Source organism: Hemibagrus wyckioides, linkage group LG14, assembly GCF_019097595.1.
Source record: "Hemibagrus wyckioides isolate EC202008001 linkage group LG14, SWU_Hwy_1.0, whole genome shotgun sequence".
In the NCBI taxonomy this organism is placed as follows: Eukaryota; Metazoa; Chordata; class Actinopteri; order Siluriformes; family Bagridae; genus Hemibagrus; species Hemibagrus wyckioides.
In genome coordinates, this window is record NC_080723.1 from 5419566 (window position 1) to 5445718 (window position 26153).

At 37.8% G+C, this 26153-nt stretch overlaps 1 protein-coding gene across 13 annotated transcripts in view; it reads right to left on the reverse strand.

The window, feature by feature from the left end:
• Nucleotides 1-26153, reverse strand: part of nrcama (neuronal cell adhesion molecule a) — an 84236-nt gene that overhangs the window by 46842 nt on the left and 11241 nt on the right. For 12 of the 13 annotated variants that reach the window (XM_058407921.1, XM_058407919.1, XM_058407924.1 and 9 more), the window contains exon 2: nt 3441-3480. The gene's annotated coding sequence lies outside the window, so the exon portion shown is untranslated. Of the gene's footprint in view, nt 1-3440; nt 3481-5711; nt 5859-26153 lie in introns of those variants that run through there. The other variant, XM_058407920.1, reaches the window with a different exon arrangement.

Genomic DNA, 26153 nt, shown 5'->3' on the forward strand with positions numbered 1-26153 from the left:
TGATGCGATGTCACCCATGCAGCTTGTTCTAACACAACAATGGCTAACCAAAAACGTTCGCAAGTGTGGTTGCAAAAATAGATGCAGACAACACAATTTGCAATATTTGTAATTCTAGATGCAAGGCTGTCCATGGCAACACATCTAACCTCAGGAAGCACCTATTCAAACACAATTCAAGTATTGAAAAGCTCAGGAGTGTGCTGTATTTGGCAGCTTGATCTCCCGTAGCAAAATAGCAAATGTAGCTGCAGCTAACACACCTGCACCTGGAGGAAGAGGACGAAACATTAGGTGAGGCATCAACAACAACTTTCACATCTTCAGGTAATAAATTTAGTAGCTAATCTGATAAGTTGTTGTTGGCGAAAATGACATTTTCACGGTGATGGTTGCCATTAAAATAGCATCAGTTAACATAGTGTCAGTTTCTAGTGTCAGTTAATATAGCATCAGTTAACATAGCGTCAGTTAACATAGCATCAGTTAACATAGCATCAGTCAACATAGCGTCAGTTAACATAGCGTCAGTTAACATAGCATCAGTTTCTAGTGTCAGTTAATATAGCATCAGTTAACACAGCATCAGTTTCTAGCGTCAATTAACGGAACTATATTCCGTACCATGCTATTTATGTTAAACAAATAGATGTCCGAAACCTTGTTTTGGTATGAAACCACTATTAGTAGCCTACTATTTATGGGTAAATATTGCAGCGTCACACAGAGTGTAAAGTACCGAAAAAGGTAAAAATATGAATGGTACCCATCCCTGGTAAAGAATGATATTTGGAAAAAATAGGAATTTACTGCATATTTTACATTAAGTAAAGAATAACACAAAGTTAGTTCCTGTTCCTGTAACAAGTTCCTGGTATCTCTTACAAGATACAAATACAAAAGCAGCTATAAATGCTCTCTTTTGTTTGTCTTCAATTTAATAAGACAAAAATACATTTACTGAGAGACTAGAAAGCACAAAGCTCTGAAGTCTCTCCCACGGCTGTAAACCTATTTACAAATCGCTGACGGTGAAAATTCCATCCATAAACGTCTTACAGAAAGCTTCACCATATCGATAAAGATATATTTTTCTTGGTTAAGTAACAGCACCCCTTTAATCTGTTTATTATTGGCCTTGAATTATGTGGACGTTCTATACAGTAGTCCCTGTGTATGAGCTGTTCCTATGTGTTTTGCAGCATGCTGAATATGCATAAAGCCTAAAGCATATGGAACGTTTGTAAACTGCTGCTAAATGCTAATTATTTTAAACATAAACAGTCACTGCTGCATAGCTGTAATGATGACGTCTGCTGTTCTATTAAATTAGCTCCCAGTTTACAGCTTTTTAAGATACATCAGGAATAACTAGCGATGATCCAATTGCACCGTGTCACTATGTTTAATCAGACAGCTTGATAGAATATCAGGAATTTGGATTGAAATATCTTCTATATATTCTCATTACAAATAAAGAGTACACTTTATAAGATAATATCTAGGAATAAAATGCGTGTTGTATGACAATGAGACCTGAGCTTACAATATAAAGAGTCTGAACATATCCTCACTGAGCGCTATCAGGAACACTACACTAACAGTGGCTAGAGCCTCCCTTTGCTCTCAATTTTTCATGGCATAAGATGTTGAAAACATTCATTTGAGATTCTTCTCCATGTTGAAATGGTTGCATCACACATTTCCTGCAGAATTTTCAGGTGAAGTTTCATACTGAGAATTTCCTGTTCCACCACATCGCAAAGGTGACTGGCAAGAACGACGAAGAACTCATGGAACCAGTCTGAGACGACATGGTGCATCATCATGCTGGGAGTGGCCAGTAGAAGATAAATTGTGACCATAAAGGGATGTACATAGTGAGCAGCAATACTCAAACAGGCTGTGGCATTCAAGCGATGATTGATTAGTATTAACAAGCCCAAAGTGGGTCATCCTCTGTTGACCTTTTTCTCTGGTTTTCACTTTATTCAACCAAAGTAAACTCTAAAAACTGTTGTTCATGAATAAATTACCTTAAATCATTCTGATAGTTGATGTAAAGCCTACTGAATTTTTTCTGCATGGTTTAATGCACTGTACTGCTGCCACACGATTGGCTGATTGCATGCATGAGTAGGTGTACAGGTGTTCCTAATAAACTGCTAAGTAAGCATATAAAGAAGATGAAGCTGTTTCTATATATGTCTCAACCTCTCTGGTTCTGTGTCTCTCTTTATCCCTCTGTCTGCATAGGTCTGGCCTTCTCTCTCTGTGAGAGCTTTTTCCCCCTTCTAACTCTATTTAACGCTTTTCACTGAGATTTGATAACTCCACACAGCACCCAGCTGGCTCCTGACTCCTCTCAGTCTACTCCTCACGCTCTGTGCTCATGACAGATCTTGATCCTGCTGGTTAATCGTATTGGCTTTCCACCTGCAGAGACCAATCTGTCGCCTCACCTATAACCTGTACTTGCAGGACAACGTTAACGCGGGCTTCTTCGACATTAACCACACACGTTTCAGATTAAAATGCATCACTGCATGTCCAGTCCAGCCAGTCGATTGGCATATGAATAGCATCATAACATCTACCAAAGAATATGAATTACTGATTTTCAGCAAAGGCTGTCAAGTCACGTTCGACTCTTTGCTGGCAACATCTACCACCGTGAGACTTCTAATAGTAACAAGTATACTCTTCCGTGCTCCTCAATGACACAATTACTAATTAAAATGCTAAGCAGTCACGTATATTTGACATCAGAGTAAACAGCGCTCTCTTATTCTCGCCCCCTGTTGTTAGCGATGCACACAAAGAGAAAACCACAACTGAAAAGACGTCAGAAAAAGTAAGACACTAGACAAACAGAAACTTCAGAAGCTTTTATTCTGAACGCTGGACTAAACAAAGCCAGTAGCCCTAGGGGTAGGAAACTACTGAATATAGATACAGACACGGATACAGACATTCACTGTCTCTTTTCTATGTTTTGTTGACTTTACTGATGAACGAAATGAGTCTTTAATTCGAATGCAGCGTGACTATTGACTCTCCTGCTTAAAAACAGTCAGAGCAAGAGAAGGTCACTGAGCAGATAAAAGGTACGGCTAATCAATATGTTATATAAAGAAAATTATGCTAGCAGAATCACAAAACCCCAGACATATAGCCTACACTGTGGCTCTTGGAAAATTATAATTAACACAAATATATAGTGTGGATGTTGCCACGTTCTTGCTTCCGCACGCACTTAAACGGACAGACAGTGAAGCCCATTCAGGACCCGGAAAGAATTTGTGCCAAGTATGAGATGATAAGACGTCTCAAACACGCCAAGTAGCCGACATTTTTTCCGAAACGACAGTCTCACACATCAGCCATGATGTAAGTCAACGTCAAAGCAAATGGATGTGACACAATCCCAAATAACTCACCTCTCTCCTCTTCTCCTCGTTTTCAGAGCTTGAAGCCAACCTGAAATCACAGGAAAAGACATTCTGAATAAATGTTGACTCTGATGAACTTGTTAGAAGACAGCTGTAATAATAATGAGCTCCATGACAGAGATGCTGGCCTGGTGACAATGTGAAATGGATGAACAGCAGCAGAGAGGTTTCATTCCCTGTTATGGTTCACACTCAGCTATCCATTATGAAAATGTGCGAACTGTGCCTTAGCATGAAACACCCAGAGCAATACAGAAGATGATTGAAGCATACAATCCTGTCTAAATCACGCAAGATGTAGAGACCAGAGATGAAGCATCCTAGAAGCCTAGCTGTAAACCATTGTAAGAAAAGAGCTCTCGCTGTCTCTATCCTGCTCCCTGATGTGATGTCTCTGCTCTTGGGGATGGTCCCATATGGATATCCTGAAGACTTCTGGGGATTGTTCCACATGGATACCCTAAAAAATTGCACTTCTCAAAGCCAGTTTATGCCAAACTCTCACCATTTCTTTATTAATAATCTTGCCTGAATACAAGAGCTTTGGGCTCAAGAATTGTTGCCTTTGACCTTTGCTCATCGAAGGACTCAGACTGTACATCGATTCAACAAATTTAACACCAGGGTGATTTCTTGATATAATGAAGCAGTGAAGTTGTTGCTTAAGATTCCAAGATGTTGAGAAACAGCCCTAGTTAATAATGAGTGGCTTCATAATATACAAAGGTAGAAACATAATGATCTTTATTATACGCAGGGTTATTATAGGCCTGAGGCCTATCTCATTAGGCGCAGGGTTCGAGGAAGGGGACACCCTGGATAGGGTGCCTGTCTATCACAGGGCACACTCTCTCGCACAAACACACACACACACACACACTTCCAATCAGCCTACAACAAAACTGTTTTTTGACTAGAGGAGGAAACTGAGGTACAGACAAACACAACTCTATTGTGATTGTGCCATACAAACAAAACTACAGACAAACACAACTCTGACCGTGTGATACGAATAAAACTACAAATACAATTTCAACTCTTCCATACAAACAAACACAACACTGTTATACCATCCAAACAAAACTACAGACAAACACAACTTCTAATCCTCTATACAAACAAAACTACAGACAAACACAACTTCTACTCCTCTGTACAAACAAAACTACAGACAAACACAACTTCTACTCCTCTATACAAACAAAACTACAGACAAACACAACTTCTACTCCTCTATACAAACAAAACTACAGACAAACACAACTTCTACTCCTCTATACAAACAAAACTACAGACAAACACAACTTCTACTCCTCTGTACAAACAAAACTACAGACAAACACAACTTTGACTGTCATATGAATAAAACTACAGACAAATACAATTTCAACTCTTCCATACAAACACAACTCTTTTGTACCATACAAACAAAACTACAGACAAACACAACTCTATTGTGCCATACAAATAAATTTATATCCAAACAGAACTACAGACAAACACAACTTTACTCTTCCATACAAACAAAACTACAGACAAACACAACTCTAGTGCACCATACAAAAAGAACTACATACAAACACAACTCTTTTGTGCCGTACATACAAAACTAACACAACTTCTACACAAACACAACTTCTGCTCTTCCAAACAAATAAATCTATACACAAACAAAACTACAGACAAACACAACTCTCTTGTACCGCACAAACGGAACTACAGACAAACACACCTTCTACTCTTCCAAACAAATAAATCTATATACAAACACACAACTTCATTCGTGCCATACAAATAAAACAGTCTATTGTGTCACACGAATAAAACTACACACAAGCACAGCTTCTTTTGTGCCATACAAACATAACTGAATAGAAGGTGGGGAAGTGGATACAGGAGGAAGGCAAACATTTTCACAACACTGCTTTTTTTTTTTTGTCGTCATGAAAATGCAGACCGTCACCTGAGCAATCAGTATCACTTCTGCTGATTTCAACAGGATAAAGTTACTACAGGTAACTACAGTGCGGCACAAGAGTGAGCAATCTCAGCGCTGGTCATTTCCATCGGTGAAAGGTGCGCGCGCACGCATCCGCATCAGCATCCTACAGTGATTATCAGAAAGCCATAATAAACCTGTACGCGGTAGAAGTTGTGTGGCGCGTCAGAAAGTGTATCCAGAAAGTGCACTGAAAAGTATTACGGCTTCTTTTCTACATCAAAATGAATAAGAAAAAAATCCCGTGATGTTATACTGACCTTTATTTTAGCGTCGTCGCGACAAACTGCGCATAATTAATCCACTGGTTTAAATGTGCGTCCTGCTCTGCCCTTTCCTCAGTGCGTGTGAGCAGTGTCTCACTCACTCACTCACACACACACACACACACACACACTCACTCACACACACACACACTCACTCACACACACACACACACACATTCCCCATTCAGCCCGTGCGCCACCCGGACCCTCCCTTTTTCTCACTAAATCCGACTACATCCTAAATCCAGCCGTATTAAACAAAATACTCTGAAATACCATGTTATTTTCCGTGTTATATACTTAATTATCTCTCAATCTACACAGTATTTTGGATAACCAAGAAAATATTTAATTTTCTAAGCTATTTTTTAACACTCGCTCCGTTACAGGTTTATGTATCTCGTGCGCAAAAATGCATTAAGACGTAACGGTGAAAGTAGAGAGTTGGGAGTGTGAGAAAACCTATTAAATTAGTGTTTTTCGTTCATTTTAAAACATAAATCATTATGTATTGTACATTTGAGAGAGAAAAAATGTGTGTTTCACTTCCTTTTATAACTATAATTCCCATGGCTTTTTTTTTTTTTTTTTTGGCGAAGTCGACAGTCAGGGATTAGCTAGCAGCGCTTCAAGACCAGTACAAGCTAAATAGCATGTTTATTTCACAAATTTCCCAATCCCAAAGAGTACACCATGTCCTGCTCATTTTAATATTTATGTAATTGCCTGATTAACAGCCCTTTCCTGAGCTGAAGTGTGTGTGTTAAAGCAGGAAGAACACAATTATGAACCTGTGAATGGCATAAGAGTCTCACAAACTATACTATATTTCTATTATTATGACAAAATCTTGCCAAGATACACTATATTACAAAAAGTGTTTGGACACCCCTCCAAATCTCTGAATTGGCACATTAGTTCCAGTGAAAGCATACCAAGAGATTTTGGACAATTTCATGCTCCCAACTTTGTGGGAACAGTTTGGGGATTCCTGTTCCAACATGACTGCACACCAGTGCACAAAGCAACGTCCATAAAGACATGAATGAGTGAGTTTGGTGTGAAGGAACTTGATTGGCCTGACCTCAACCTGACAGAACACCTTTGTGATGAATTAGAGGCAGGCCGAGGCAGGCCTTCTTGTCCAACATCAGTGCCTGACCTCACAAATGTGCTTCTAGAGGAACGGTCATAAACACACACCTAAACCTTGTGGAAAGCCTTCCCAGAAGAGTTGAAGCTGTTATAGCTGCAAAAAGCTGGTCACCTCTATTTAACATTCATGTGCAGGTAAAGGCAGATGTCCCAAAACTTTTGGCAATATAGTGTATGTTCACTTGCACAGAAACAGGCCTTTTTGACTGACAAATGACCAGACACTTGGCTTTTCCCAGAAGGTTGCTTAGAGTTATTTTCCAAACATCTTATCAGCTATCTAAATTTATTATATTTATTATATTATATTATTATATTATTATATTTATTATATTTATATTATATTATTATATATTAATTATATATTATATTTAATGACTGCCTAAAAATTTAACTGTATCTAGTTTAATTTCTAGAAATGAACAACATTTACAGTTACATCTGATGATTTTGTAGGTTCTTTCTTTATTTGTCTGAGACCGTGGTGCTTTCCTCAGTGTGTTAGACACAGATTTTAGATTATCTTATCTTTAAGATCATTATGTGATGATTTGTATATTTTTATGAATAAATAGTTTATATTTACTCCACATAAACAGTAACTCAATCAAACTGGGAACTCTGGAGCTGATAGCTGCCTTGTTGTTGTTATTATTAGAAGTAGTAGTAATTTTCATAATAGTAATATTAGTAGTAGTGGTTATTTCAGATTGCTAAGACTAACCAAGAATAGAACCATTCTGATGGATTCTTATAATAACCCAAGAAAAGCAGGTACAAAAGCTGAAGGTACAAGGTGCAAGCATTCCATTTATTTAAATGCAAATGAGCCCACTTTAAATACCATTACATCCAGTGACCATCATCACTGTAACAAGCCAGTGAAAGTCACCAACAGGACACTTGCTGTTAGTGTGAGAAAAAATGCCTTGGGCTCGGATCTAGACTTCCTTTCCCACTGGGGTTGCCACTTGCCACCACAAGCAGACCCCGCCCATATCTGAGCACACAGCAGATGTTGTGGGGAATCCTGCCCTACTGATTAGCTGGTCAGGAAGGCTTTATGGGAAGCCTGATTCCTCTGCGGTATTATTGCCGCCGTTAAGAGGACTGATTTGAAAAAGGCTTTTGACGTCCGTTAGCTATGGTTGCACGGAGCAACAATGGTGGGCGATTTCCCTTTGAAAGTGTCTCTATTCTTCCCGCCTGGCCCAGGATAATACTGCCCTTTACAAATGCGCACAAACCTGAAACATAATCCTGTTCAAAGCACAGTGTACATGGTCTAGCACAATGAGCAAAGCTCTAAATAACCAGATCCTGTAAAGATGGGTTTTTTTCAGTCTTTTCCGGCTTTCATCCCGGGTCTGTAATGGTTACACCAAAATGTCTGATGGTTTAGCTTCGCAGTGTCATTGCTGTCCTAGGTGGACTTGTTTTCTTAATCTGTAAGTATCTTTAAAAGCTGATGTCAGAACAGCACAGACGGATAACAAATGCCAGTAAACTACATACCCTCACACTTCCCTTCAGCTACACAGACACTAGACCACATCACAATGGCAGCAAAGCTAAGCAGCTGTGTTGTCTAACTCTGGACCACTGATTGCATTTATCAGATTGCAGTTCAGTGATACAAAACCAGTTCAGTGAACACAATTACCCAAACAAAACAAACAAATAAACCAGATTAAATCAGGTAACAATGATTCCACTCAAGGCTTTAGCTCACGCCTCATTAAACTTCATGGGCGCTTTTTATTTGTGAAACAATAATTCAGTAAAAGCGTTTTTGACAGCCATGGTGGTGAGATGATTGATAGTGTGTGTGTGAGCTGTGGATGCAGTATTGAACAGTGTGAGCACGGACAGAGTTGGTATGATTGAGCATGCCTGAAGTCATTATTGCGGCACAAAGATCTGCTGAGGTTCATTCCTCCTCCTGTGACACACACACACTGAGAAAGACACAAGGCTGGATGACATGCAGTTACAGTGTGTGTTTGTGTGTGTTGTGTGTGAGGACAGGACTATGTGAGATTGATGGAGAGTGTTGGGCTGAATTGATGTGTCCTTGCCTTGTTTGTGTGTGTTTGAGTATGCTACATTTTTTTCTGGTTCAGAGGTGCTGCTCTGATAGTTGGTTCCTATTCAGCCTTCTAAATAGACCAGGCTGTTGATTGGCTGAGAGACAGAACAAGACTCTGAATGCTCTCAAGTGTGCTGGAGTGGTTTATGGAAGGGGGCCATATCTCTCACAAGCTTTACTCCCAGCCTTCGTTGCCTACAAAAGCAGCTCTGGTCACAACAGCACAGTTTTTTAATCTGGTTGTCACAGCATACAAACAGCCCATGGATTGAGCAAACATGGCTAATATCTATTTAATTTCCACTGCTCATTGCTCTTCCTATGTCAGCTCAAAAGAAGTCTGTTAATTATTTCCTCAGCGTCAGTTAAAGTCTTTCGGTATACCTTGTAATGTATGTGTTATTGATGTCTTATTAATTTGAGTGTGCTGACTGTTTACACATCTAACACCTATCTGTTAACCATTTTAAACCATATCACACCAACATTATTGGTGTCACATGGCAGTATTTCATACAAATGTTTCAGCTCACAAACCGCCTATGAAAATTGGCTGCAAGCTGAATAATGTAGGTTAATTTAAAAGGGATTTTGGGAGATCATATCAAACACTCCCCTGTTCATGATAATTCTAGTTCAAACATGTTATAATAAACTAGAGCAGCTTTTGGCACAGTGGAGAAATAGTGACACATTTTATATTACATCTCATGGTACAAACATGGTATTTATCCAGACCACCTAGTATACAAAACCAGGTGAAGAGTTCTTAAGGGAATTACTACCCAAATCTCACAGAAAGGACAGAGAGGTCATCCCAGCTCATTTTGCCCTTTAAGTGTAAACACTAGATTTTACCCACCCTCTTCTCCTCTTTGCTTCGCTAACACACATCAATGTAAGACACACAAGAAGAAGAAGAAGAAGAAGAAGAAGAAGAAGAAGAACTGGTTTCCATGACTATGAGTGGGTCATTTACCAAATCTGAGGATTTAAGTGACAGAGTGAGAAAGAGGGGGCATAGTTTTACCATAGATTGTATGTCCTCTGCTTTACCACCCACAGTATAGTCTTTCATAGGGTTAAGCTGTATTATATTTCACACAAAACCCAAAGGAATTAAGAAATCACCTAGAAAATGCTATTCTTGTTTATCTTTAACAGGTGTATGGCATGTTAAAAATAAATGAAAATTAAACGATCTATTAGTTGATTTGATAAGGACAGGAGAATATGCACATATGCACTCTCACTAGATCTGTAACATACATATATACATCTATACATACATACCACCACATCAGTGAGTAGGTTCCAAGGGCTTTTATGTGGTTTACAAACAGCCCAATGCCACAGAAACTTGGTGCCATTCCAGAAAATGTCAGATGTGTATTCAAATGGTAATGCAATGGGACAATTCAATGGCATGAGGAGCCTCTTCAGGGCCTAAGTCATGCTCTTTGATCTGTCCCTGCTGTAGAGTGAGAATTTTATTCTCTACTAATTTATGTGCTAAAGGCATAATTGGACAAGTGGTCCAAAACATTGGCTGTAAAAGCACAGTGTGTGGGAGTCTACTACACAAAGACACTATTTTTTTTTTTTTATCTTAATAACAAATATATACATATTCTACTCTTTTTGTACCATGCGTCTGCCATTTTGTCTTCGGTTCCCTTCGCAGACTCTTCTTTTCATTAGCATTACGATAGCAAAAGGTCCTGGTGCATGAATTATTCTACATTACTCTAAAATTCATTTTCTAGCTTTGAAAACTTCAAAGAAGAAGAAGAAGAAGAAGTTTAAAGTCTTCTAGCCTTTGCTATTTTCTTCAAACTGCTTTTAGCCTACGGATAAACAAAACTCCTGCTAAATAATAACTTATATAAATATAATAACAAATAATAAATGTGTAAATTAATGCCAGGAATGTTATTTGTACATGTGCACGATAAACATGGTTCAGCTCAGCCTGAGGAAATCGTCTATGAACATGCTAACGGATTGGGAGCAACAAAACAGCAGCTAGCTAGTTTCATAAGTTGTATTTAGTGTTTATTTATCTGAAATAAGGCATACGGTGCTGATACTGATTGTCCTGCTGCTTTTATGGGGTTTTTTTTGTTCACCGTCAGCACTTATGTAATGCTGAATATGTACGTGTTAAAGATTCTTCTCAGTGTTTTGGTGCGTCAGTCTACTAAAATATCTTAGCTTAAGTACGTACTTAAGTAAGAGTGTATCACAGTGTGGATTTCAATGTAGTGTGATACTCTGGTAAGTGAAATGTAAGCAAAACATACTGTATATTGTGATGTATCACAGCATCATAGTACATATAACTTATTACAGCATATTTACCACAGTACATTTAACTTAATTCGCTATGCGCTACATTTGATTTTATGTGAAAGTATGAGCATATCCATTATATGATTTTTTTAATACGTTACAAAATTATCATTTAGGATCACTGTTTGCGCCTCCGAAAATACCATTAACAAAATGCAGCCTTTTATTTTATTATATTATATTACAACCTTTTGCCAAAAGGTCAGACGGCCCTGCATTCTTCAACAGGAAGTTAAATTTTTATAGATTCTTCTTCTTATTATTATCAAAAAACATTGTTTGTTAAGAGTAGCTGCAGGCTCTGAATTCTCTTTCTCTATGAACTGCTTAGTAAACGGGAGGAGAAGTGGGATGGGACGGGGCGGGGACAGACGTGGTATCAGGAAAATATATTGAAAAGAATGCAGGAGGTGAAATGTGATATTCCTTTCAAACACCATTCAGAACAAATCGGTGCATTAATTGCTTCCTTGTATTAAAAGAAAAAAGACAACTAGGATATCTTCCATGCCCAAGCTTGAGCTTTTTTAAATAAAGTGTTTTTTCTCTGTGCCACAAGGCAGACGCTCATTTATGCATGTGCATGAATTGAACGTCAAAGATTAGTACAAACAGAATGATCTTTATTGGATTTACGTGAAGGGGCAAACACACAGCACAATTCTCCTCAGCCCTTGAAAGACCTGTCTGACAAGAACAGTGATTTAATAAGCCTCACCACGGACAAGCCGTGTGCAGGCAAACAGAGACGACTCGAGGCACACTGGGAAGAGCCAGGAGGCCTTACAGAGGAGAGGAAAAAAACACTTTGGAGAAGCTGCATTAGTCAGATTAACGAAGCTGAGACAAACAGCATGCACTTTTCTTGATCTCTACACCCTTATTAATTCTTTCAAATAAAAATATAAAACAATGGCATTGAGTTACATGTGACTGCTTTAGGCAGTGTTATCTGAGTAGGACAGCAGTCCACAGATCGCATGTAAGCATGCACATTTGACAAATCGCTCTAAAATTTAGGGCTTTTTTGTCCACAAAGACAAAGAATTTTACTGTGGATTTGATTGTGATTCAATTCAAGTAACAACCCGGTGTTGACAATTGCATAAAAATAATAAATAAACCCTTACATTAAATTGTAAAGAGGGGCAAAAATGTGATTTGCGGATACAACACACTTGTTGGTGACCTGGAAAGTACATTCATAACGAGGTGTTTGTAGCTGCTAACACATCATTACCATGGCAGCAGCAGAGAGAGAACAAAATGTCATCAAGTGGGAGACTCTGAATCATTAACGACCCAGTTACACTCACTCAACGTCAAATCTAACGAGAGTGTGAGAAGGGGCGATCTGTGGATCTCGTGATTATGGGCATTACATTCCATCTCGTGCTCGGTCAGAGCTGTGGACCGGTGACTGTCTGGTCATTTCTGTAGCTTCCCACACACACACACACACATTGAGCACAAGCGCAATTCAGAAGTACTGTAAGTTGTTTTTCCACCAAAGAATAATCTCAATAGCACAGATGCTCTAGCTGCAGGAAAACTGTGACTGGGTCAGCTTTTGTTGGTGTAGCAAAAAATCACAGTGCAACGGATCTATTCACAGCAAATAATATGGCTTATACAAAAGCACAGACATAAAACACACACACACAAACCCATACACGGACACAGAGACAGAAAGCACACCTGCAGGCTCACAGCAATTTCAAACACACCCAGAGCCTTAATATAAACATTCCTCTCACCTTTCTTTTCTCTTTCTTTGAGCTCAATGCCAGCTGGTTTTCACCCACACTGTTCATTATTCCTGTGAGCCTGAGTTCCTGCACAGCTCCCACAAGTAGATGAGCTGATTCTTTACAAGCGAAGCGGTCTTCAATCTTATCTACAAAAGGCCTGTTGTGGCTGCAGGTTGTCAACCCAGAACAAACCAGAACAATTGATTTAACTTGGTTTAACTAATTTTGATCTTCAAACAGCTATTAGGTGTGTCTCCTGTTTGATTAGAATGAAAACCTGCAGCCTTTTGTAGATATATCTAAAGACCCCTAAACTAGTCACAAAAGTCTAGCTTACAAAAGTCTAGGAGAAGACTCAGAATTCTCAGGAGTAGTATGTAGGCTGGGAAATGTAAAAAGAAGAAGAAGAAGAAGGAGAAGAAGAAGAAGCCTTTTATACACTACATACAGCTGGATATCATTATTCATACATGGTCACAATATCTTTTCTCACTAGTTTAACTATTCTATTCTTCTTGGTTGTCCTGTCTATTTGGCATCATGTAAGGTGTAACAGCTTGTTCTTAGATTTCATTTCTGTTTTCTACTTCCAAGATGTCTGGTATAGTTCTTACTCTTGTGTTTTGTTCCTGTTTTTGAAATCTATGTCTGATTCTGATCAGTCTGTTTAGATTCGAACCCTATTCATGGATTATTCCTGAAATATTCTTAAATAAACACTTCTTCCTGAACAGCAACTTGTGACTTTTCTGAAGCAGAACAGATCCAGGGTCTTCCTACATGCAGTAAAGCCCTGGACCAACTTCGCTCACTCTGCTAATCAGACATGTTTGCGGTATACTTGGCTAATGAACACCAAGGCAAACTTGGTGGAGGCTTTAGATCTACTTATGCACATGTCTCCTAACTTCACAGACCTACTAACCTTTGTCTGGTTATAGACCCAGACACAGTGAATGCTATTAGCTGGGACTCACTGTTTTAAATGCCTCAGCACACACTATGGCTTCTGTTATTGACTCTCCCCCTATAACACTGACTCTGCCTGTAATCTGTTCAGGCATCTAGTCTGTCTATTCACGACTAAATTTTGGCCTCTGTTCAGTCCATTATCTCTGTCTCTATTCCATGTTTTCTCTTTATCTTGACCATCCCCAGTCTCTGCGTCAGCCTAGCTTCCGTCTTCTGTGTTTGTCCTCATCTCTGCCCTTGGTCTTGTCTGCCTTGGTTTAAATTCACCTTCCCAATCTCTTTTTTCTCCTAAGGCCTACTCTGGAGCCTAGTGTAATCCTTGCCTTAAGCTATGCAATATCACTGCAAGTACTGGCTCCATTTTGTTTGTGCAACTTTGAGATCCACAAGTTAGGGGACCACTGAGGATGCTGATCATTGATACATTATAGATGGCTGGAGTTATAACCATGTGAATTCAAACATGAACTATAGATATGAGCTTTAAGCAAGTACGTATGTCCTGTACCTGCACACTGCAATGTACATAAAAATTTTTGCAGGTGGAATGAAGCAAACAAAATGTATAGCATGTAGCAATAGCATGTTGAACAATCCATGACAGAAATCTACTAGGCTGAATGACACTTGCTAAGCAGACCCAAAAACCTACATACAATTGCTGTTAATTGTTTAGATATGTAAATCTAATGCATTTGATGCATTTCATTAGTATGTTTAACACATTTAAGTGCACACATAAGAATACAAATACACACATTCATCAGTATGAGGCTCCATGCGCCACATTCTACAACCAGGTCAAGAGTTTAACTCTCATACCAACTATTTCCCTGGCAGCCTCCTTGGCAACACACCTCTGAGCCAAGGATGACATATAAGGACATAATAAGCAGTATACACATCCCTGTTCCGGCTCACATAATGATAGAGTTGGTCTCTATCATTGGTCTCACCTTTTATTGCTGTATTCAATGGAATAATAATAGAAACGATAATGTCATGCCTATTCCCCCCTCAGATGTAATAGGTTCATTCTAAATATATATAAAAAACATGGTTTAAAATGAAAAGTACTATATCCTGGAACTATGATTTGGAAAAGAAACTTTTCATCTGTCTTATACTTCTCTGAAAGTGCTTGAGTGGGTGGGAATGAATGTTTAGGTCCAGAGCTGATGTATTATGCAGTACATGTCCTGTTCTGGCTAGGCTTTTCACCACTTCTTGTCTGTAGAGGCATAAACAATAAAAGTAACGAGATAAAAATAAAAATGATGTGTGTAGTAAGGAATACATTTCGATGGGAAACGGGAATGGGTCAAAAGAAAGCTGGAGAGCTGGAGCTCTAGGTTGTAATGCGTGTTGAATAATGCAAGGAGGTGTGGCATGCTTTTAAGAGTAGAATGCGAGCAAATATTAGCACCCATGCAGTGGCAGACAACAGCTCTAAATTGTTCTACTTCCAGGGGCAGTGAATATCACCTTTCTATGCATACATACCTTCATATCAAGCCCTTCCTTAAAAAAAAAATCACAAAGAGATAGTGTACATACAACAGTATTTGCAATTAGCACGTGCACATACAGCTTTTAGTGATGGTTCTCTGTTTTTCAAAGCTGGTGAGAGAGTTCTTTCCTTCCCTGTCATTTTTTTCTAGCCAGTGTACCTTTCATCCTTCTTTTAAGAATCCCCTCAATAGTTTTGTTATCTATCTCTACAAACATAAACCCAGGGTTGATGCTCAAGGTCATATCACCTGCTTTTGTAGCCAATCAATTGACCTTGCTGCACTTCCAAGAAGGTGAACCTGCAGACATTTTCTTATAGCATACAGTATTGTAGCACTTTATGGAACTGAATGGTGTCTATTCAATTCTCAAAGGAACTGTTCATCTTTCATGGAGGAAAAAAAACCCAGGGAGGTCCGCTATCTGGACACTGGCTGGGCCACTGGGAGATGCACGTCATCACCATGGCCCATAGGTTAGCTGAGTGTCCAGCCAATACTGTGACACACCGCTCTATAAGGACTGTATTCTCCATATGGACAACACCAAAATGTGCCTCATTTCAGGATGCCTAGGTTGCTGCAACCTTGGCGTCACCATGCACATCCTCCAGACCCTAGAGCTTCACCACTCCCAGTGGTAAGAGTGAATTGTAAACACCTTTCTAGCCAGCCAATTGGTTCCCTCATTACATTGCTAGTTATGTATGTCTCTGTGTTTCTGTGAACATATCCAACACACACCAGGGTTCTCAATCATTCAGAAGAAGAGTTGTTTCAGCAGGAACACAGTAAGATGATTTCAGGTAATGATGGCTGATGTTCTGGATGCTAGGACCTGTTAGACTTTCAGTTAAACAGCATTTAGAATGTAGATCAGTCAGTAACTACTGTCCAATAAGAAAGCTTTATCAGATATCATGATCAGAAGTGTCCACAATTCTGCTCTAAAGAATTCTGTGGAAAATCAGGGAAAAAGAAGTATGCAGTCTCCTTCCCACCTTATTATTTAGTATTTTGGAATATTGCTCTTTCAGCTGCTCCATCCACAGTGGATCATTTGGTCCACAGGTTTTACACCAGATGCCCTTCCTGACACAACCCTCCCATTTTATCCAAGTTTGGGACTGGCACTGAGAGTTAACTTTTCGGTGGCTGAGTTAGCTCGAACCCATGCCATGGCAATGAGAGTGCAAGATCTTGCCGCTGGGCCACCAGGAGGCCATTTAGTATTTTGAAATATTTTACAGTTATTCTACAATTCTACAGACGTGTGTAGAAAGACTGTAAGTGTAGGCCCTCAAGTATAAGCCCTGGGAGGTTAAAAGTTCATCACACAATGAATGAAGATTAGGTACATTAGGTAAGATTTCGTACATCAAATATTAGCTGTGCAATTTGTCCAACAAACCAAAATGAAAAAGGAAATACATTTAAAAATAAACAATGAACCCTACATCAAATTATGCCAAATGAGTTAAATACTTAATACTTAAATACTTTTTCACACTAAAACTTGTCATTTTTACCTTCATGTTATTTCATGTATTTGTCGATAGTTCTGATAGTCCTGAAAACTTTTGATCTGCCTATGAAAAGGATGTGTAACAATAAAATGGAGATCTGATGGGAAACTAGAAAACACTGTCAATAAATCATTCAAGCACCTTAGCATGTTTTGAAAAACAGTTTGGTTAAACCAAAAGGAGCTGACACTTATTGGATTCTCCATGGCAAAAATAAATCCAATTAGGAGTTTGGCGCCTTGAGTCAGACTCATTAGGATTACACATCCCCCCAAAATTCTAAAGTCTGAGCTGCAAGAGCAAGATAAATATTATTAGTGATACAAATATGGCTGTTTTCTTTACCTGCTGCCTTTATTACTTAAATGCCAAACTGGTGGATGGGTTCGGTGCTAATTGTCCTTAGGAGTTGGTTGTGGACCTGCACAGCTAATTTCACATTTTGAGTGAAATTTTTTAGTGTGATAACCTAATTTACCATGTATAGACTAGAAACACCCTAAAAGGTATAAAACCATTCTGTTCAGTCATATTTGGCTTAAATCCTGGTCTAGAACTGCTCCCATAGTCAAAACATGTTTTTGAGGCTAATACTTGGCATGTTAGACCAGTTTGGTGTTTGTGATGATTTTTCTATTGTCATTTGAACCCTTTCACTTGAGGACTGAATACTGTGAATTGTGAAACACTATAGATTCACCCGTCTTGCTTCCTACCCACAGGAGTCACATACTGCTCACTTCCTTTTTATAAGAGGTGACTGAAATGACTGTCTTGTACTGTGAATAGGGTTTAGGTTTGGGATATACTTCCCTTTGATCAAGACGGAACATTCTCCCACAGTCTAGACCTCTGATATTAACCTCAGCCCACTATTCTCTGGCTCCTGCTTCTGCTACCTACGAATATTTCAAAGCTTCTACATCAAGAGGCTTCAGACAAGCTGGAGATTAATGCTGCAGTCTCTCTGATGTGACTTTGAGTGGAATAGAAAAGGGCAACACATTGAGATCAATGAGGGCAGTAGTTTATTGCTGGTGTCAGTAAAGCTCACACTAATGAATATTTGTAAAATGTGAACAAAGATGATTTGTATGTGTGAACAATGCAGTATACTTGACATTCTGCACAATTTTTGAGAGAAGTACACTGGGACGTGATTGCTGTTGTAAAATGAAATGGGCCATTTCTGAAAATAATCTATACATTACACACATAAGCATTAGCAGGCCAACCCGACCCCTGAAAGAAACAGTACAGTACTAGAAGGGATTTGACAAATCACTGGCCTTGCCTAAAATAAAAACTGTAGTGTGTGTACATGTTCTTACTTACGGGAGCCCGAGAAGTGCAAAACAAAATAACAAATCCACAAACAAAATAATAAATCCAAAAACAAAATTACAAATCAGAAAATAAAAAAACAAATCCAAAAACACAATAACAAATCAGAAAACAAAATAACAAATCATAAAATAAAATAACAAATCCAAAAACAAAACCTAAAACAAAATAATAAATCCAAAAACACAAAGACAATTCAGACAAACTGGAAAAGGTAGCTATAGTTTGCGAATGGAATTCTTGCCTCTGATTGGACAAGACACCTGTCACTCAGGATATACAAGAAGTAGGAAATTGTGTATCTAACTTTATTTCTTGTACATGTGTGGAGTTCTACATTCACTTTAAATCATTTTCAATAGTGCAACCTTAAATCTTTTGAAGAAAATAACAAACATATACATATACATATATATATATATATATATATATATATATATATATATACATATATATATACATATATATATATATATATATATATATATATATATATATATATATATATGTGTGTGTGTGTGTGTATTTAAAAGAAAATGGAATTCATTCGACGCTACTTTCGAGGAGGGACGTTCATATGCCGCGATTTTGTATATACTGATAGTGTATCATGCCATAAAGGTTAGTTTACGATCTCTAAAAACATACCTAAAGAACGCAGGTATGCTTTGAAAACAAAACTATTCCAGATTACAGGATGTAAGGGGCGTTTTAAGAGCAGAGATGTGTTCATAAACACCCAAATCAAATTTCTGCTGTCGCAGCTTGCTGGACTTCCTGTATATCCTGAGTGACAGATGTCTCTTCCGTCTAAATTGTTGTTGTGTTTTGGGATTTGTTATTTTGCTTTGCACGTCTCAGCCACCGTATGTTCTGGATTTTTTATGGAAAACAAAAAAAAAAAAACCCAAACATTTTAATTGTAAAGCAAACTTTCTAACTATGGCTTTCTATTTATCAGTACCATTAAAATGACTTGTAAAGTATCAGATATGACTCTTCATTGCAGGCCTGTTTAAGTGTATTTTCCCTTCAGCCAGGAAAGTGCCATATCTATTTATTTTTTTTTTTTTTAATTTTTGGCTGATATTTTTCAGTGACATCCCTAATAAAGTTAACTGATACTGACTGCAGTAAATCAAGCACATATTGATAGATTTCCATGTTACATTTATATTGACAGAAAGCGAGGACTTGTGGGTAAATTCCACACAGGACATCACTAATGTGAGATGGAGGAAGGGAAAGTGGGGCTTCCAGGAGGTCAGTTAATCTGCTCCAGATTCACATGTCGATCTGCTAATCTGCTGTTTTTACTGGCGGAAAAAGAAGACTGCTCTTCTTGCATAATTTTTTATTTCAACTGAGATTAAAGAGTTCTGCTGAGATTAAGTTGTCTTTATTTGTCACATATACATTACTGCATTGTGAAATTCTTTCTTCGCATATCACATCCTTGAGGGTTGGGGTCAGAGCACAGAGTCAGCTATCATACACCGCCCCTGGAGCAGGGTGGGTTGGGGGACGTGATGTCAAGGGCCCAATGGAGGCAGCTTGGCAGTGCTGGGGCTTGAACCCCGATCTTCCGGTCAACGACCCAGAGCCCCAGACCCAGAGATTAAGGTTTTCAGGTCTGTATTAGCAAAACAAAATTTACTGCCTACATTTAAGCAGTAAATTTTGGTTCAATAATGAAATTCAATATGAATATCATTTATTTTGAAGACTTTAAAATATACCATTAAAAGAACATGTTTTATTAAACAGCCTTTTAATGACTTTTGGCTTTGTACACCGCATACCCTGCGAGAAACTTTAATCCTAGGAACAATAAATGGAAGTGCACATGCAGGCATTTGTTTTCCTTTTCTGTCTTTCTTCTGAGATCCTGGCTCCCTATGATGTAGCCTTTAGCCACAGTTTAATGGTGCTGTTAATCTAATATGTAGACAAAGGTTCAGGTTAGAGTTGAAGAAAAGCTATGCCTTTAGTCTTAGGGAGACATGCTGAGCCACACTTGGCCTGCTGACAGTGAAATATGGCTCTCTCTTTAATGATGCAAGCAAGACTACAACAACAACAAAAGGCTGAGAGCAAGTTTTGTCATACTATTGTTGTAAAATGTGTAAAAACCCATAAAATGTGACAATAGACATGACACATGTGGATGATGGTTCCTGTTGACCCTAACCTAAACACTAATCTTTGAGCCATAGCTATACATATAAACACGTTCTAAAGCTAAGCACCTTCAAGTATCCTGTTTTAATATCCAAAATATCCATAAGCCAAATCTCTCGTCATCTGCAAATAAAATATTTAGATACTGATCTTTAATTCAGACGCCTTATAGCTGCAGTCTGCCTTGTCCCAGTGAAAGCACTGCTGTACTCAAAAATTGTTTTTCATGAGCATGCACTTAAGCTTTGAAAAGATTAAAGATTTGAAATCTTGCTCCTCATCTTTTGTTTGTTTCAGGATTTTCAATGCAGGTTGTATGTTCTGCACAAATGGTTGTATAAAGAACCTAAAATGTTTGTCACTTCATGCATGGAATCCCAAAATGGTTCTTTATAAAGAACCAGTTTTATTCAGAAACAATTTTCTATACAATTTTATAGATCTTATAGAAGAGAGGCAGATGGGGTTAACTGAATCTAAATTTGATGTTTCAAATAATAATAATAATAATAATAATAATAATAATAATAATAAATTGATTATTTATTATTATACAATATTATATAATTAATAAATAAACAAATACAATAATTAAACTTAGCAAATGCAAATCAAATTCAGTATTAAAAATCTATTTTAAAAACATTTGTTACTTAAAAAAATCTAATTGATACAATACTGATAACAGCAAAACTCCTACCTCTTATATGTGCTTCTATTTTTCATATCATTTCTATCAGTTTTAATTATTCTGCAAATTTAACAAACTGATATTTTCTAAAATTTGTCATTCCCAAACATGTTATTTGAAAATATCTGGCATTATTGACATACAGATAACATTCCAAGAAGTAAAAAGCTTCACTGATCTCAAAGAATTCCACATAGAATAGTTTTTGTGGGGGAAAAGTTTTTTTTGGTCAAGTAACGAATCCGAGGTTTCTATATAGAACCCCAGGAACGTTTTTTAAGAGTGCAGCTTTAATATTAAGATTTTCCCATTCTCTAAGATGTTCATTGGACTTATTGCAATTAGACTTCTGTATCCACTGCAACACATTTTTATTTACGTCATATTGGCTCAAGTCACATAGATCTGACCATGTGCTAAATTACAAATCTTTACATATTCACGTGGAGGATTAACAGCTCCAGGAGAAAAGTAGAGCATCACAGAGTGCATGATAGCCTGGAATATGGAATTCTATAGTCTTGGATAAATATTTGTGCTAAGCATATCTTAAAAGATTGTTCTCCTAGTACCAATAGTCTGGTTGGCCTTTTCTAAAAGTATTGATTCATAAGGCGTGTAAAATACAGTGCACAAAATAAGGAATGTCTTTCTTCTTCATAGAGATTGTATGGAAGTAACTGTGTGATTGACATGCTGACACTTTTATTTATATTACAACTTTTGAAGTGTACAGCTAGTACATTTCTTTGCTGTCGAATGCTTCATGTAGTGATGACTGTCTTGGAATTTCTTTAAAACATAAAGTAATTCAGTATACCACTGAAGCATCTTCAGAACGATCTTATCTTTCCCCATCTGCAAAACAGCCAGTCTTGATTGTGGTATATTTATTGAATAACAAGAGCCTCATTAATAACAATGGCTTCCGTGGTTTGTGAGAAACAGTGGTTTATTAATTCAAATGACCACAAAATTCATTACTAATATGAAATTGATTTGAAACGTTTAGTTGGATATTAAACTGAGGTCCTAGGAATACATTATTCTGATGCTATTTCCCCTATTTTCTTCAGAAAATGGTGCAATATTTTTTTTACCACTACAAATGACCTAGAAAAATGTATGACAAAATAAAAATAATGGCTTTAGACATGACCTCAGATCATGTGTTATATGCAGCTGAGGATACCAGTTTGGAAAACTGTTTCTTTAAGTCATTTCTGTAAGTCATTTTGCAATCGGCAACCACTCAGCACAGCCGGATAATTCAGACTATTTAAAAAATCACACTAAGATCCCAGCAAGTCAATAAAAACTGCAGCCAACATTGGCTTTCCAAGTTGGAGGATTTACTGGTGAAATTCAATTAAATTCATATCAATTCAATTTTATTTGTATAGCGGTTTTAACAATGGACATTGTCTCAAAGTAGCTTTACAGAACATAAGAAACAAAAAAGTCCTAAATGTTAAACAAAATCCTCCCTAATGAGCAAGCCTGAGGTGACTGTGGCAAGGAAAAACTCCCTTAGTTGGTATAAGGAGAAACCTTGAGAGGAACCAGACTCAAAAGTTGACACCTCATCCTCATTTGGGTGACACCCAAGAAAGCTGGATGCAGAATTAGCTTTGTTGCTCCTAGATATAGGTATATAAATGCAGTTACTGTACAGCTTTGCTTTATTTGACTCAATTGTGGTGCAGCTGAACTTTCTAGAAGAACAGTGAAAGCACTCTTGACCATCCCCGTAAGTCAAATTTCATGTGTTTATAGTGCTATAACTTAAGTTACAATAGGGGTGTCCAATCTTATTCGCAAAGGTGCAGGTTTTCATACCAATCAAGCAGGAGCCACATCTGAGTCCAACCTGTTTAATCAACTGATCTTGGCTTTCACTATATTCAGATGTGGCCTTCTCGGTTGGAATGAAAACCTGGGTCACATTGGCACTTTCCGGATAAGATTAGACACCCTTGGGTTATAAAGATCTTTCAGCTTAACTGTTAATTAGATTTAGCCTAACCAACCATCACAAACAAATAATGTATTCTCATAATACGTACTGATCTGACGAAAATGCTAATATAGCGTACAGAAGGCTGCTATCCCACAACTATCGTTCCTTCATCTGCCTCTCTTTTTTCTCTCTATCGTTTAAAGTTAATAAGGCAGACAGTGTAGTAATGTTAGTGTTATGTTAACTGATAAACCAGAAAAGCCCTCTTCCTAGCGTAAAACTTCAAGTAACAGCATTACCTTAAAGTTGATGTATAGTATGTCTACTATCTGTTAAATAAACACTGTGTATACACAATTGTCATTAATTATCATCAAGTGCTACGGTATAATAATCAGACTTATAACAATAGGCCTGAGGAGTCTGTGTAGAATAATTGGACTGTTTATCCAGAGTTTTATTGTGTTTGTTCTTTGGTTCTTTGTGGAGGTCATCACTTGAGACAACATGGGGCAGATTGAGTACATTAGTTTTGTTAAGCAGAGGACCGAGGATAAAGTTAAGTGGCTTAATGTCTGATCCTGTTTATTCCTCTCATGCCCATTACTGCCATCCACTACCAAAATAAAACACATCACTCAGCATAAGACCTAATACAGGCAATAAAAATAACCCTTTAATTGCAGTATTCGTTCCATTACTGGGTCATTTATTTATTTATTTATTTATTTATTTATTTATTTATTTATTTATTTATTTATTTGATAGGGGAAGGTAATTAGACTGATTATAAATTTACTGAAAACACACTGTACAATTTCTTTACATATGAATTACGGTATATCTTTTGTCGAGTAAATAAATACTTAAATAACGTACATATATATATATAAATAAAATACCACCAGTATGAGCCCTGTTACTATAACATAACGATAAAAGTAAATAGTTTAGTATACTATTATAGTAAACTAACTTAGCTGTGACTCTTGAATAGGCGTCATGCTGTGGTCAGAAGACTGTGGCCCTATTGTATAAACCTCCAAGTAAAAAGAAGTATATGTGGCCTGTAGGTCCCAAGTGTGGTTCAGGGTTGCATGTCATGGCCAAAGTCTTGCCTTCACATCCCCCTTCTCTTTTATTTTCACTGCTCCAAAGCACAATGCAGCTCTACCATGCCATAAATCAGACTTCCTCATGGCACCTCAGCATAAGGGCATGTCAATGAAAAATTTACCATAAGAAAAGGTGCTAGGCCTGTGCATGCCTGACGCTGTGTGGGCCTTCCCACAACTCTCACACAAGTGTTTTGACCTCTCGATTGCAGGGGCTTGGAAATGCACTGTTTTCCTCCCCCTCAATAGCTGGCTCAATTTAAAAGTTATTGTGCTCCCTTTTGATGAGTGATCAACATAGACAGGTATTGTGAATAAAAGGAAGTTGGGATTTACTGTGAAGTGGGGAAAGTTTTCTCTGAAAGCAGCCTGAGAGATTACTGTAAAGTAATCAACACTGGAATTCTTACAGCCTTGAATGTTGCCGGCAGATGATGTTGAGGACAAGACACTTCCTTTTTCCTCTATCAAAGTTGAGGAAAGAAAGTGCAACTATTGAAAACATAAAAGCGATAAATGGTTTGTTTGTTCTTACTTAAGGTCTACTGTATTTCTAAAGAAGCGCAGCTGCTCCACAAAGAATCGCTCAGACTTGTCTGAATGCTGAAAATCCGGTACGAAAGAACGTCCAACAAGAGCCTGTCATAAAGACCAACAATGAAATGAACACGTAACATTACATGAAATTCACCACTACCTGAAGCTAAATTCCATGCTTCAATGTATTCAAAGAAGGAGAAAAGCTTGTTCATAATAAATTTATAAAATGTAGGTCTTATTAAATCGAGAGAATTCAAATTTAATATACTGAAGCAGCAGACAATTTAGTGCCTTATGTTTATGTGGTTCAGCTTAACAAGAAAACATTTGGATTATTAGAATAAAAAGCGGCAACGGAATGACTGATGCACAAATCACATAATTCGGACGTTTGAATAGTTAAATGGTTTAAGCAAGTCGGTACACAAGCACCCTTGTAGCAGTACTTATCACCAGTCAAACCGGGGTAAGGGTTGAGCGTGTACTGATTAACCTTCTTTCTCTTTAGCAAAGCCCAAACTCAAGAACAACTTTCATTCAAGAACAACTGCTTACCACCTAAATTAGTTTACCCAAAGGCTTGGGCCCCCTTGTTCTTTCATTATCTTCTAAAGTCTAGCTGGAGGCTACAGAGCTTTTAGGCCAGTCGGTTTGACTGCACGAGCCCTCTCCATGTTTGACTTTTCGTCTGAAACAGGATGTGGGGTCAGTCTGGCCTGGATGAGTTCCTCTTTCTTCTCAGCAGCTGATCAATTCTATCAAGAGGTCTTAGTGGCAATGCTGCTGTTCAAAATGCCAGATTTGTCTTTACTAATGCACTTAGGGTCAAAAGAGCTGTGATGGCCGTTTGAGAAGTTTGGAGATTTTTATTATCGGGTCCTAGCTGGAGAGGAATTATTTTGTTGTACAATGGCAAACGTTTTAGCCACCTGCTTGGATGGAAAGGAATTTGCTAGTTGTCTGGAGCAGCTGGAGCTGATAAAATCGCCAATAAATTTTAGCATCCAAGTAAATAAATTCATGTATTGCAATATTGTTACACTGTGTTTTATGGGTTTTAAAATAAATTACATCATGTGAGCCAAGAGAATTATAGTGAGGGAGTGGAAATCTGCTGCTCCTCCATGTTTTCATAGACGGTTCACTGAGATGGCTAGTTCTGTCTTACATTTTGAGAAAATATAACTTATACCTCCAACATTTACATGACATTAGAATTGAAAGATTTCGACATATTTGTGATACTATG